Here is a 14,646-nt window from a genome sequence, read left to right as displayed (position 1 = left end):
TCCAGTACTCTGGCCGCCTCATGAGAAGAGAAGACTCCCTGGAAAAGACCCTGATGTTGGGAAAGATGGAGGGCACAAGGAGAAGGGGACGGCAGAGGACGAGATGGTTGGACAGTGTTCTCGAAGCGACTGGCATGAGTTTGGCCAAACTGCGGGAGGCAGTGGAGGATAGGCGTGCCTGGCGTGCTCTGGTCCATGGGGTCACGAAGAGTCGGACACGACTGAACGACTGAACAACAAAAACAAGCCTACTGCTGTTACACCTAGTTGGATCCGAAGACGATAAGTCCTCTGGAAAAGGGTGTGACTGGGGCACAGAGTGAACACCAAGTTCCAGCAACTTTCTCCCATTTTCCATCCCTCACCCATAAACAGAAATCCTGCAAGACGGGTGCAAACACGGAAAATAAACAGAATTTATCAACTCTGAAATTCGGGATACGGCAGGTCCAAAAATGTAAATGTTCACCGCTTAATACTGACAGTTCTCTCCTCAGGCTGCCCTGCACTCCGTATTTAAAAAGAAATGCCTCAGATTCCAACCCTACTCACTAAAATATGAACACCACAACAATATCTCTAAATGATGCTCACTGTAATCATTTTTTGGAATTGCAAAATACACACAACGTATTCCATTTCTGCCAGCCTCCATGAATTATGGTACTGGAGCTCCATCCACTTGTGAGTCCTCCTGTTCCCACCCACCAATGCCAGCACCACGTGGCTTCAGCGTACTGGCTACCTTGAGGTCTAGAAACTTGGGGTGTTTGGTTGTTGTTGTTTTTTTTAAAAAAAAGTGAGGGCGGGTAAGGAAAACTGAGTTAAAATTCTCCAGGGTGTGATTTCCCTTCTTGAGGCCGATTATTGTAGTTTCATAAATGTCAGAACAGAATCCACATCACCCTAGCTGCAATATTTATGTAATTGCTTTTAAACATATATATATCTGGGTTTGTCTGGGGCTTTTGGGGAAGGGGGGGGTTTGCAACACAGCTGCCAAAGCACACCATTCCTCTTGCAAGCTGGGGGGTGGGGGCTGTGACATGCCAAAGCCACACTTCCCCGCAAACCCTTTGCTGCGCTCATTTTGCAGAATCACAGAATTGCAAAGCTGGAAGGGAGCACAATAATAATAATAATAATAATAATAATAATAATAATAATAATAATAACAATAATTTTATTTATACCCCGCCCTTCCCAGCCAGAAAACCGGGCTCAGGGCGGCTAACATCAATTAAAATCACAGCAAGAAACATAAAAACGATCAATTTAAAATAACAGATTAAAATACAAATTTAAAATTCAATTAAAACTGCAGGTCTCAATTTCAAAATATCCCACCAATAAAAGATGAAGCATAAATATCAAACAGAAACCAACCCAAAGGCCAGGTGGAACAGCTCCGTCTTGCAGGCCCTGCGGAAAGATGCCAAATCCTGCAGGGCCCTGGTCTCTTGTGATAGGCTGTTCCACCAAGTCGGGGCCAATATTGAGAAGGCCCTGGCCCTAGCTGAGGCCAACCTAACGTCTTTGTTGCTCGGGACCTCCAAAAGGTTATTATTTGAGGACCTTAAGGTCCTACATGGGACATACCAGGAGAGGCGGTCCCTTAAATACGAGGGTCCTAAACCGCATAGGGCTTTAAAGGTCAAAACCAGCACCTTAAACCTGATCCTGTACTCCACCGGGAGCCAGTGCAGCTGGTAAAGCACTGGATGAATGTGGTCCCGCGGCAAGGACCCCGTAAGGAGCCTCGCCGCGGCATTCTGCACCCGCTGGAGTTTCTGGGTCAGTCTTAGGGGCAGCCCCGCGTAGAGCGAGTTACAATAATCAAGTCTGGAGGTGACCGTCGCATGGATCACTGTGGCCAGATCAGGGCGAGAGAGGTAGGGGGCCAACTGTTTAATACGGCGGAGATGGAAAAATGCCAAGGGCGGCAACACGATCACAGGGCAGGGTGGATTTGATTCAAATCAAACCGATTTAAATCACGATTTAAATCACTAGTCAGTAAGGCTCAGGGTGGATTTAAATTTTTTAAAATCCGATTTAAATAAAAAAAATCTGATTTTTTTAAATTTAAATCTGATTTTTTAAATTTAAATCTGATTTTTTTTATTTAAATCAGATTTTTTAAATTTAAATCTGATATTTTATTTAAATCGGATTTTTTAATTTAAATCAGATTTTTTTTATTTACATCGGATTTTTTGATTTAAATCCACTAGCCTTACTGACTAGTGATTTAAATCGTGTTTTAAATCGGTTTGATTTAAATCAAATCCACCCTGTCACAGGGCCTTTTCTGCACTGGCTCCCCATCTGTGGAATGCTCTCCCCAGGGACGTTCGCCTGGCACCTTCATTATATGTACCGTGGATAGGCAAACTAAGGCCCGGCCCAATCGCCGTCTCAATCCGGCCCGCAGACAGTGCAGGAATCAGCGTGTTTTTACACGAGTAGAATGTGTCCTTTTATTTAAAATGCATCTCTGGGTTATTTGTGGGGCCTAAGGAATTCGTTCATTTCCCCCCCCCCAAAAAAAAATATAGTCCGGCCCCCCACAAGGTCTGAGGGACAGTGAAAACTGCTGAAAACGTTTGCTGACCCCTGATATATACCTTTAGGTGCCTGGCAAAAAACGTTCCTCTTCAGCCAGGCCTTTGGCTAATTGACACCCAACACCCTTTTAAATGTGTTGCGGGAAACGTGATTATCGGTTTAGTTTTTGTTCTTATTTTTATTATCGAATCAAATCAAATCAAATTATTTTTATTATGCGGTTTGTGTTTTTTGTGAACCTTCCTGAGACTTGCAGATATAGGGTGCTACGATGATGATGATGATGATGATGATAATAATAATAATAATAATAATAATAATAATAATAATAATAATAATAATGTTGGGGGTGTGGGAATCTTCCACCCAGCGTGAGGCTCAAACCCACGACCCTGGGATTAAGAGTCTCATGCTCTACCAACTGAGCTATGAAAATAACGATACGGATTTAAAACCGGTGGGGGGAACCTGTCCACAAAGGAAAAAGCTAATGGGTTCAAATTCAGGATTCACCCAGTGGAGTCCGTTTCTTACGCTACAGGAGATATTTAGAAGGCAAGACCTTCTAAATTATTAGCCACTGCCAAGCTGTGGTCTTGAGTTACCGCCATAACCTAGGAAGTTCTGGCACTGGGGGGGGGGGGGGGAAGGGGATTCTTCATGTTTTTTTAAAACTGAATGGCTGTTGGCAGGTGTTGAGAAGCGCATCAGTTATAGGGTGGCACCATTCGCACCAGAGTCCAGAAAGGTAAGGGGAACCTTTCTGGATAGTGCAAGTGCCAAACCCCAGGGGTGCAGACCGGAAGGAATGCTTTAAAAAAAAAATCTGGACATTGTAGATTTGTCCTGGTCTGGTGCAAGTAATATATTTCATAAATAATTACATAAATAATAATAATTATTATTATTTATTATTATAGTTGCATGATTCAACCTCATACTGTATTGCGATTGCCACGGGCTATAAACAATAAAAATCTATTGGAATTGACTCTCAGGTGATAGGAAGCCTCTTTGATTTGGGGGGAGAGATATCGCAGAACATCTGTGCTGCCGTGCATGCAGGAAATCTCAGGTTAACTCTCTGGCAGCATATCCAGGTAGGGCCAGAAACCCCAGCGGGACACTGCCGGTCAGTGATGAGCTAGATGGAACAGCAGAAGGCAGCTTTCTGTTTAATCCAGTCCATGAGGACTAGAATCTTGCTCTGTTTTTAAGGGAAGGGCACAGCTCCGGGGTGGGGCACCAGCTTTGCATGAAGTAAGTCTCAGGTTCAAGTGCTCTCATCTGGGGGGGGGGCAGGACCCCCGTCTTAAATCCTAGAGAGCCACTGCTGCCAGCCAGTGTAGACAGTACAGAAATAGATGGATCAGTGGGTTGGTTTGTGGCAGCCGCCGGGAAGATCCTCTGCCTGAAGCCCCGGAGAAAGGCTGCCAGCCAGTGCAGCAATAATGAGCCAAGGTGCACAAGGGCCTGACTCCACAAAAACACACACAGAGATAAGAGACCAGCGTCCATCCCAGGCCCTCCTGCATGCATCCTGACCTTGCCTGGATATTGCCCTTTCAAATGCATGCGTTGGAAGCTGGGGGGGGGGGCGAGTAATTCCCTCCTCCTCCTCCCCAACCCCTTAATGGCTCCCTGGGCAGATGCAGCAACCTCCTGCTGAAAAGGCAACGCACCTAATTATTCTTATTATTTTTAGCAAGACAACGCACAGAGGACAACCCTCCCGGTGCCCCGACTACTGCTGCCGCCGAAACCGACATGCAAACAAACAAACAAACCCTTGACGTTGTTGCAATGCTTTCAAGAACCCAGCTCGGCTCGCATGCAAATCTCCTTAAAGCTTTGCAAATCCTGGCTGATCTCTTCGGCGACGCTGTGTTTCCCAGGCTCCTTGGCCATTTCCACCAGCCGCTTCCCTTCCTCTTTGCACAGACCTTCCTATTACCTCCACCCCCCCCCCCGCCTCCATTTCTCTTCCCTGGAAACGCATCCCTGGTGCAAAAAATGTAAACGCGCACGAAACCAGAGCATCTCACCTCATTTATCCGCGAGGACCAGTCAGGCTCCGAGAGATGGCAAAAGATGGTTAAGAGAAGGGAGGAAGGAAGGAAGGAAAGAAAGAGCAGGCTCAATATCTGTCTAGGAACTGCATGCAATGTTCACCCCACCCCAAACCAACCCACTTTCTGCTGCTGTGATTCTGTCCAGCTGACATTCCCCCCCCCCCTATGAGAGCTGTAGGGATTTCAGCCCCAGGTTTCCTTCCTGCCTTCAGAAATTCACCTCTGCAAACGGGGAGGAGGAGGGGGAAGAGGAGAGGAGAGCTGGCTTTGCCTTCACATCAAATCCCTCCTTGTGGGAGGAGGGTCTGTGGCACATGACGGACAGGTGGAGGAGGAGGAGGAGGAGGAGAAAAAGCAGCGGGGGGGGGGGCGGGGGGAGAAAGAGGAGGAGGGTTATAGGACAACCCCCCAGCAGGTGTGCTGGCGGCAGTAAGTCTTGAGCAGAGGTGTCCAAATCATGTTTCCCCCAGTTTAAAGCTGGTTGTTGTTTTTTAAAGGCCTGCATGAAAATTATAATAGTGCAATTGCAATTTAATGCACACATTTTTTCATGCAGAACAGCTCCCTCCCCCACTCTTACAAGATGCAATTTCTCCATATCATTTTCACTATTCTTATTGTAGCCTTTGCTTTTTTAAAAAAATAAGATTTATTGGTATTTCCACACAAAATAACAAATAAAAACATACATTCTACATATAAAACAAACACACCACAACATACAAATAACAAATAAAACTAATACATACCTATCACCCTACAAAAACACTAAAACACACCAATCTGATTATTATAAACTTGTTTCAAATCTTTCTTGGGGGGACTTCCTCACGTTCTCTCTTCTGCGTTCAATTCTAATTTACTTTAGTAACTTTGTAACTATTTTAACAATCATTCACCATTATTCTTAATCTTCAATTAACATCTTATCCTATCTCTATCTACTTATTCATAACCATAACTTCTAATATAAAAAACAAATTCTTAACTTCTTATATACTATTTTAACCTAACATTGTATAGCTATCGCCTTGTGGCCTTTGCATCCCTGTTTGCCTGTGGAATCTTGAGGACACCAAAAAGCACAGCTGTCAACTTTTCCCCTTTTCTTGCGAGGAATCCTATTCGGAATAAGGGAATTTCCCATTTTTTTTTAAAAAAAAAAAGGGAAAAGTTGACAGCTATGCAAGAGATGGATGCCATCTGCCTTTGAGGATTCGCAGTGCAGACCCCCAATGATGGACAACAGCTTTTCCCCTCTTTAGTTCTGATAGTTCAAAACTACTTCCCTGCGCGTGGAGTACGGAGATAGGCTGGACCGGTACGTCCACCTTGCATTGCTGATATCATTACACATTTGGAAGCCCAAGGTAATGTCAGGCAGGAACACTGGTCAAAGGCCTGGAAACGATGCCTTATGAGGAACGGCTTAGGGAGCTGGGTATGTTTAGCCTGGAGAAGAGAAGGTTAAGGGGTGATATGATAGCCATGTTCAAATATATCAAAGGATGTCATATAGAGGAGGGAGAAAGGTTGTTTTCTGCTGCTCCAGAGAAGCGGACACGGGGCAATGGATTCAAACTACAAGAAAGAAGATTCCACCTAAACCTTAGGAAGAACTTCCTGACAGTAAGAGCTGTTGGACAGTGGGATTTGCTGCCCAGGAGTGTGGTGGAGTCTCCTTCTTTGGAGGTCTTGTAGCGGAGGCTTTACAGCCACCTGTCAGGAATGCTTTGATGGTGTTTCCTGCTTGGCAGGGGGTTGGACTGGATGGCCCTTGGGGTCTCTTCCAACTCTAGGATTCTATGATTCTATGATTCTATGATCCTTGTTGACCTTGTTGAAGTGCCGGTCATTCTTGGGCACATGCCTGCAAGGAGAGTAGTACCAGGGGAAGTGAGGGAACCATGAGTGAATGGAGAAATTAGGATCAGAACTCTACAAAAGACAAATTTAGTTAGGGAGGAAAAGCCAGGAACGTGGGCTGGAGTATTTCTAGGTCTGCTGGGCAGAGGAAGAATAAGAATAATAATAATAATAATAATAATAATAATAATAATAATAATAAAATTTTTATTTATACCCCGCCCCCCCCCTTCCCGATTCAAAAGCCGGGCTCAGGGAAGCTAACAACAAATATAAAACATTGATTAAAAACAACTTTAAAAACAGCTTAAAAACAGCATAAAGTACCGTATTTTCCAGCGTATAAGACGACTGGGCGTATAAGACGACCCTCAACTTTTCCAGTTAAAATATAGAGTTTGAGATATACTCGACCGCAGATTCTCCACCCGGCGTATAAGACAACCCCCGACTTTTGAGAAGATTTTCCTGGATTAAAAAGTAGTCTTATACGCCAGAATATACACAACATAAATGTGTGATCGCCAGGGCTAACTGGCCAAGTTAGTCCTGCTAGGGCCAGCAAGGAGACCAGGGAAGAGTTTAAATGTGGGGTTCTCAGAAGGCTTTCTTCATAGAAAAAGGGAAGGGGAAAAGGAATGAATGATCAGGCTAAATTGAAGGCCAGGCGGAATATCTCTGTCTTACAGGCCTTGTGGAAGGAGATTGAGTCCTGCAGGGCCCTAGTCTCGTGGGACAGAGCATTCCACCAGGTCGGGGCCATCACTGAAAAGCCGGCGTACAGCTTCCGGGTCATGTGGCCAGCACGACAAAGCCACTTCTGGCGAACCAGAGCAGCGCACAGAAACGCCGTTTACCTTTATCTACTTGCACTTTGACGTGCTTTTGAACTGCTAGGTGGGCAGGAGCTGGGACCGAGCAATGGGAGCTCACCCTGTCACAGGGATTCGAACCACCGACCTTCTGATCAGCAAGCCCTAGGCTCTATGGTTTAACCCACAGCGCCACCTGGGTCCCTATAACCAACATACTTAAATCTAATTAGTGCATGAAGGGGTTAAGACCATAGAGTAAGCTGTCCTGCCAGACTTAGCTCACCTTGGGAGGGACTAGGTAATCAAGGCTTTGTTCCCTTCCAGTCTATGCGTGTGAAGAGGCTAGCTGGGTTGCTCCAGCTTAGTGACTCTCACAAACAGTTCTTGTGTTTCTGTACCAACAATTCAGGAACTTTCGCCACTAAGCCAAGTTTTAGTGCCTATGCAACTGTTTCTGAATGCTGTATGGAATCTGACCTTTGAAGAATTTGTAAGTAAACCATTCTTAACTTACCGAACATGTGGTCTTTTCCTATGCTGCCGGAAGAGGGAAGCTTTGACATTCACAAGGGTGTATTTTAAAGGTCTAACAGTCTATTCTTCCACATACGTATTTTGTGTAGACTCACTCACTCACACACACACACACACACACACACAGGTTGTTCCCTCATATTTGAGAAGGCAAAATCTAACAGTCCCTTCGGATCTGTCTCTGGTGATGTGGATCCATTACAAGTCAGAAATTAGAAGTGAAGTGAAGTATGTCCAGCTGGAGAAAAGCCAAGAGAAGCCAAGGTGAGTAGAATTACCTGGTAATTGGGAAAGCTTTGCAAATCTATCCATTTCTGTTTTTCTCAGTTACAGGTAGGTAGCTGTGTTGGTCTGCCATAGTCAAAACAAAATAAAATAAAAAATTCCTTCCAGTAGCACCTTAGAGACCAACTAACTAACATACCAAGAACAAACTTACTTGGTCTCTAAGGTGCTACTGGAAGGAATTTTTTATTTTGTTTTGTTTTTCTAAGTTTATCATTCTTTCATTTTCAGTGCTCCACATTTCCACCTCAGTTTGTGATTTTGAAGTGGGGGGGGGGGAATCCTCATGAAAACCCACCAGCGTTTTGTGTGAACGAGTCCTTTCTCTCTGAATCTACTGCCGATCTCACTGGGGCAGATCCTGAATTTTAGTGCCATTTGAAAAGGGAGAAAAATTTCTATCCACTCCATTTCATTCTTCTTCCACCAGAGGGCTGTTGAAGGACATTCTATTTTCTATGCGATTCAGTATAAACACCCAGAGTCAGTAGCAGCTTTTATGCTAAGTGGCCTGGGGGGGACAAAAAATGAAAATGAGATAAATGATTCTGTAATTCAGGATTGTTTCTCTCTTGCTCCTTTCCCTCTTTCTTTCCATGTTCAGCCCAAAAGCCCAGATCACAGCAGCAGAGGGATGAAACAACTGGAACCACAATTGAACTATAAAATGGTGGTGTCCTTGAGTCAAAATGAGAGTACCCCCAAACATTTTTAAAGAAAAAAAGCAGTGTGTGTGTGTGTGTGGTTTTTATTAAATTTTCCGTTTTACAATTTAGAGTATTCATTTATACAAACCTTAAAATACCAATGACTTCCCTTCTTCTCTTTCCATGGTTCATTTTAAAGGTAAAGGTAAACGTATCCCTGACCATTAGGTCCAGTCGCGGACGACTCTGGGGTTGCGGCACTCATCTCGCTTTATTGGCCGAGGGATCCGGCGTACAGCTTCCGGGTCATGTGGCCAGCATGACTAAGCCGCTTCTGGCGAACCAGAGCAGCGCACGGAAACGCCATTTACCTTCCCGCCGGAGTGGTGCCTATTTATCTACTTGCACTTTGATGTGCTTTCGAACTGCTAGGTGGGCAGGAACTGGGACCGAGCAACGGGAGCTCACCCTGTCGCGGGGATTCGAACCGCTGACCTTCTGATCGGCAAGCCCTAGGCTCTGTGGTCTAACCCACAGCGCCACCCGCGTCCCATGGTTCATTTTACATAACAGAAATCCTTGCATATTTTATATAAACTAAACCATTCGGTATTCCATTATTATTACTTCCATCAAAACTTCCAGGGTGGAAGGGAAAGCACTTAAAATACTGATCAACTAGCGGCGGGCGGCTCAGTTTATATAGTGACGTGGAACTCACTAGACCCCTCTAGAAGATTCCCTCTTCTCTCTGCTAGAGCCCGCTAGAGACCTCTCCCTCCCTTGAATCCCACTGGCTGGCTGACATAGATTCCTCTACCAGTCGCTACGTGGCTCTAGATACTTCTCGGTTTTTACACCATTTCAGTGTGTTAAACCACTGATCACTCGCCATTGCCCTACCTAATTTTATTTCGTTTCATCACTTTATAACCATTTAATATTTTTTTTTGCTTCTGGGGAGGGGCAGCTGCCCCCCCTGCCCCTCGCTGGGTACGACCATGGATGCTTTAATTGAGATTCCTGCAGTGTAAGGGGTTGAACTAGAGGACCCTTGGGGGTCCCTTCCAACTCTATGACTCTATATGCTGTTCAATGGGCTCATACACATTCCTCACTCCTCTCACCCTAAATACATATTGCAATTCCAATCAACACTGGGCAAGCAGGCAAAGGATTTTTCCGAGACACGGGAGTTTAAACCCAGGAAAGGGGTTGAGTAGAAAGGGCATTGTGAAACACATGTTATTCATGCTTACTGGCACGCTCTGTTTTTGGGAAATGGTTGCTCTCCTTGGCCCTGATCTTGCCCCAGCCTTTCACAAAGTGGTGTCATCCAGATGTTTTGGGCCACAACTGTAGTCTTTCCCAGCCCCTTCATGGAGATGCAGAGGACTGAAGCTTGCAGTGCCTGGGCTCTTATCAAGGGGCTATCCCTTAAAAATTAAATTAAGACTTTATCTGTTTTTAAATAGTTTATTTATATGCTGATAAACAAACATAAAACAACACAGACATACAATATATTACAAAGAAAATACAAATAATATATTAGCATGAAAATAAAAATAGAAAAAAGAACAAAAAAGAAAAAAGGAACATCTCAAAAATAAAGATATATATTAACCTAAATTTGACTCCATTTTGTTTGTTGACTTCCTTCGTCCTCTACGCGGGTCTAATATCAACCATAGTAATCTGCTTTCTTTAATCTTCTTTTTAATTTACTTTCTATTTTGATTGTCTTTATTCTAACTGTACATCAGTTTGTTGTTGTTTAGTCATTTAGTCCTGTCCGACTCTTGGTGACCCCATGGACCAGATCACTGCCTCCCGCAGTTTGGTCTTCCACTGCCTCCCGCAGTTTGGTCAGACTCATGTTGGTAGCTTCGAGAACACTGTCCCACCATCTCGTCCTCTGTCGTCCCCTTCTCCTTGTGCCCTCCATCTTTCCCAACGTCAGGGTCTTTTCCAGGGAGTCTTCTCTTCTCATGAGGTGGCCAAAGTACTGGAGCCTCAGCTTCAGGATCTGTCCTTCCAGTGAGCACTCAGGCCTGATTTCCTTCAGAATGGATAGGTTTGATCTTCTTGTTTAGCCTGGAGAAGAGAAGGTTAAGGCCATGTTCAAATATATCAAAGGATGTCATATAGAGGAGGGTGAAAGGTTGTTTTCTGCTGCTCCAGAGAAGCGGACACAGGGCAATGGATTCAAACTACAAGAAAGAAGATTCCACCTAAACATTAGGAAGAACTTCTTGACAGTGAGAGCTGTTCAGCAGTGGAATTTGCTACCAAGGAGTGTGGTGGAGTCTCCTTCTTTGGAAGTTTTAAGCAGAGGCTTGACAGCCATCTGTCAGGAATGCTTTGATGGTGTTTCCTGCTTGGCAGGGTGTTGGACTGGATGGCCCTTGGGGTCTCTTCCAACTCTATGATTCTATGATCCTTGCAGTCCATGGGACTCTCAAGAGTCTCTTCCAGCACCATAATTCAAAAGCATCAGTTCTTCAGAGATCAGCCTTCTTGATGGTCCAGCTCTCACTTCCATACATCACTACTGGGAAAACCATAGCTTTAACTATCCGGACCTTTGTCGGCAAGGTGATGTCTCTGCTTTTTAAGATGCTGTCTAGGTTTGTCATTGCTTTCCTCCCAAGAAGCAGACGTCTTCTAATTTCGTGACTGCTGTCACCATCTGCAGTGATCATGGAACCCAAGAAAGTGAAATCTCTCACTGCCTCCATTTCTTCCCCTTCTACCTGTAGATGAATCCCTGCATCTTCTGCATTCAAAGCAACTGCTCTCCCACCAAGCAACAGAACTTCCCCATTCTCAACAAGCTTATCAATAGATTTAAATAAGAAGATGCTTCATACTGAATTGTTCACACAAACTGGTATTGACGCCACCCACAGGGCTTTTCCCAGCCAGGGCCTGAACCAAGCATGTTTTCTCGCACTGAGCTGTGGCCCTTCCCTTAAATTTAAATGTGGAAATACAAACGGGAAACTTTCGGGGCACTGAAGCCCCCAGCAGAAACGGACGTACAGCCCCTCTCCACCAGTGCCTCAGACACTCCGTATAGCTCCTCTGTAAAGAGGCTACATGTCAAAGCGGGAGACACCCTAAACCCATGTCTTTTTTTTTTTTTTTTGCAAACATCTTTTTATTTTTATCAACAAACAAAATACAAATATATTCATCATATAAGGTTGTACAATATTACACAAACTCCGCCAAGTTTTTGACTTCCTTCCTTTCCTTCTCTGGTTTTCTAGTTTTTCATCACTCCAACGCTTTACCTTCTTTCTCACATGTTTTGTTGTCTTATTGTTATCATTTCTGTCTATACATTTTTGTCCTGCTGCAAGAATTCCATCAAACCTGTAAGTGCTTACAAATTTTTACAATCTGTCATATAATCTAGAAATTTACCCCATTCCACCCTAAACCCATGACTTGGTGAGTGGGGAGAAGACAGGAAGGCGATGGCAGAGAAGACTGGAATGCAGGAGTCTGGCAGCAAAGCCAGCCGGATTCTCCCCTGTAATAAATTGAGCAAACGAATTGCGTCAATTCCGTAGAAAAGGACTAGTGTCGCAGAAGCAAAAGGGCAGGCAGTTAACTCAGTGGGCAAGGAGGAACGGAAAGGTAAGCTGGACCACCTCTTGTCAACCGCAGGCGGCCCAGGCAGCTATACAAAGAGCCGCCTTGTATAAGACTCCTCCTTGAGCAACAGAAGAGTTTGGCCAGAGAGAGAGAGAGAGACCTTTGCAGAGCCTGGGGAATGTGTACAATCCTCCCATCTGTACAGAATTAACAATGTTCAGCTTATGTGGACGGAAGGGAGGCATCGCTCAGGGCCCAAGGCTAAATTTGGGAAAACCTTTACAGCCCGCCATATGGCTGAGGGGGAGCAAATGAACAAACGAATGGGCAGCGCTTGTGGAAAGAAGATCAGGCAGCGCTGGGTCGGCATCCGGACTGGAGACACACCTCACTGGGATGAAACCCTATTGGAACCTGATTTGGGGGAAGTGGAGATTATAATAATGATTTATTTTGGTGCCAGCTATGAAGCTTGCCCTTCTGCCAAGCACTCTGAGGGGTGTTGAGTGGTTTTTTGGAGACAATGGCTGGCATTGCCGAAGAAACAAACAGAATGAACTTTTCACTGAAGCAGATTGTTTCGTTTTAACTGATGGTTTGTTTGTTTTTTTTAATTTATGCATTACATGTTTTGGATGGTAGCCAACAAAGTGTTATTCTTACTTACTAAATTTCTCTATCGCCCTTCATCTGAAGATCACAGCAGTTTACAGTATAAAAACACAAAAATATGTAACTTTAAAAATAAAAAAAACACCTCCCCCCTCCCACAAACATGTTTAAAAGGCCACAGATCATTTAATCCAGGCTTCCTCAACCTCGGCCCTCCAGATGTTTTGAGACTACAATTCCCACCATCCCTGACCACTGGTCCTGCTAGCTAGGGATCATGGGAGTTGTAGGCCAGAAACATCTGGAGGGCCGAGGTTGAGGAAGCCTGGTTTAATCAGACAACGGCTGGTTCTAGAGAAACGTTTTCGCCTGGCGCCTAAAGATACGTAATGAAGGGGCCAGGTGAGCCTCCCTGGGGAGAGCATCCCATAAGTGGGGAGCCACCACGGAAAAGGCCCGTTCTCATGTTGCTGTCTGCACAAAGACTTTTGGCTGCAAAACAGAACATATGTACAGAAGATGAGCCATCTGGATCAGGCCCATCTAGTTTAGTATCTTGTTTTCACAGTGGCCAACCAGATGCCCCCATGGGAAGCCCCCAAGCAGAATCTGAACCCAAGAGCACTCTCCCCTCGTGCAGTAACTGGTATTCAGAAACATCACTTAGAATCATAGAATCATCGAGTTGGAAGAGACCCCAAGGGCCATCCAGTCCAACCCCCTGCCAAGCAGGAAACATCATCAAAGCATTCCTGACAGATGGCTGCCAAGCCTCCGCTTAAAGACCTCCAAAGAAGGAGACTCCACCACACTCCTTGGCAGCAAATCCCACTGTCCAACAGCTCTCACTGTCAGGAAGTTCTTCCTAATGTTTAGGTGGAATCGTCTTTCTTGTAGTTTGAATCCATTGCCCCGTGTCCGCTTCTCTGGAGCAGCAGAAAACAACCTTTCTCCCTCCTCTATATGACATCCTTTGATATATTTGAACATGGCTATCATATCACCCCTTAACCTTCTCTTCTCCAGGCTAAACATACCCAGCTCCCTAAGCCGTTCCTCATAAGGCATCGTTTCCAGGCCTTTGACCATTTTGGTTGCCCTCCTCTGGACACGTTCCAGCTTGTCAGTATCCTTCTTGAACTGTGGTGCCCAGAACTGGACACAGTACTCCAGGTGAGGTCTGACCAGAGCGGAATACAGTGGTACTATTACTTCCCTTGATCTAGATGCTATACTCCTATTGATGCCGCCCAGAATTGCATTGGCTTTTTTAGCTGCTGCATCACACTGTTGACTCATGTCAAGTTTATGGTCTACCAAGACTCCTAGTTCCTTTTCACATGTACTGCTCTCAAGCCAGGTGTCACCCATCCTGTATTTGTCCCTTTCATATTTTTTTTGCCCAAGTGTAGTACTTTACATTTCTCCCTGTTAAAATTCATCTTGTTTGCTTTGGCCCAGCTCTCTAATCTGTTAAGGTCATTTTGAAGTGTGATCCTGTCCTCTGGGGTATTAGCCACCCCTCCCAATTTGGTGTCATCTGCAAACTTGATCAGGATGCCCTCCTGCCCATCATCCAAGTCATTGATAAAGATGACCTGCCTCAAGACATGGAGGCACATGGAGCCTCAGCCATCAACA

The 14,646-nt window shown here is 44.9% G+C and overlaps 1 protein-coding gene across 1 annotated transcript in view; it reads right to left on the bottom strand.

Moving 5' to 3' along the window:
• The window catches only part of ABHD8 (abhydrolase domain containing 8), a 30,987-nt gene extending 26,295 nt beyond the window's left edge, over positions 1-4,692 (bottom strand). The window contains exon 1 of the mRNA XM_033136817.1: positions 4,614-4,692. The gene's annotated coding sequence lies outside the window, so the exon portion shown is untranslated. The remainder of the gene's footprint in view (positions 1-4,613) is intronic.
• Between the last annotated feature and the right edge of the window lie 9,954 nt (positions 4,693-14,646).

This window comes from Lacerta agilis, chromosome 18, assembly GCF_009819535.1.
Source record: "Lacerta agilis isolate rLacAgi1 chromosome 18, rLacAgi1.pri, whole genome shotgun sequence".
Classification (NCBI taxonomy): domain Eukaryota; kingdom Metazoa; phylum Chordata; class Lepidosauria; order Squamata; family Lacertidae; genus Lacerta; species Lacerta agilis.
This window is presented reverse-complemented; position numbering and strand designations above follow the sequence as displayed.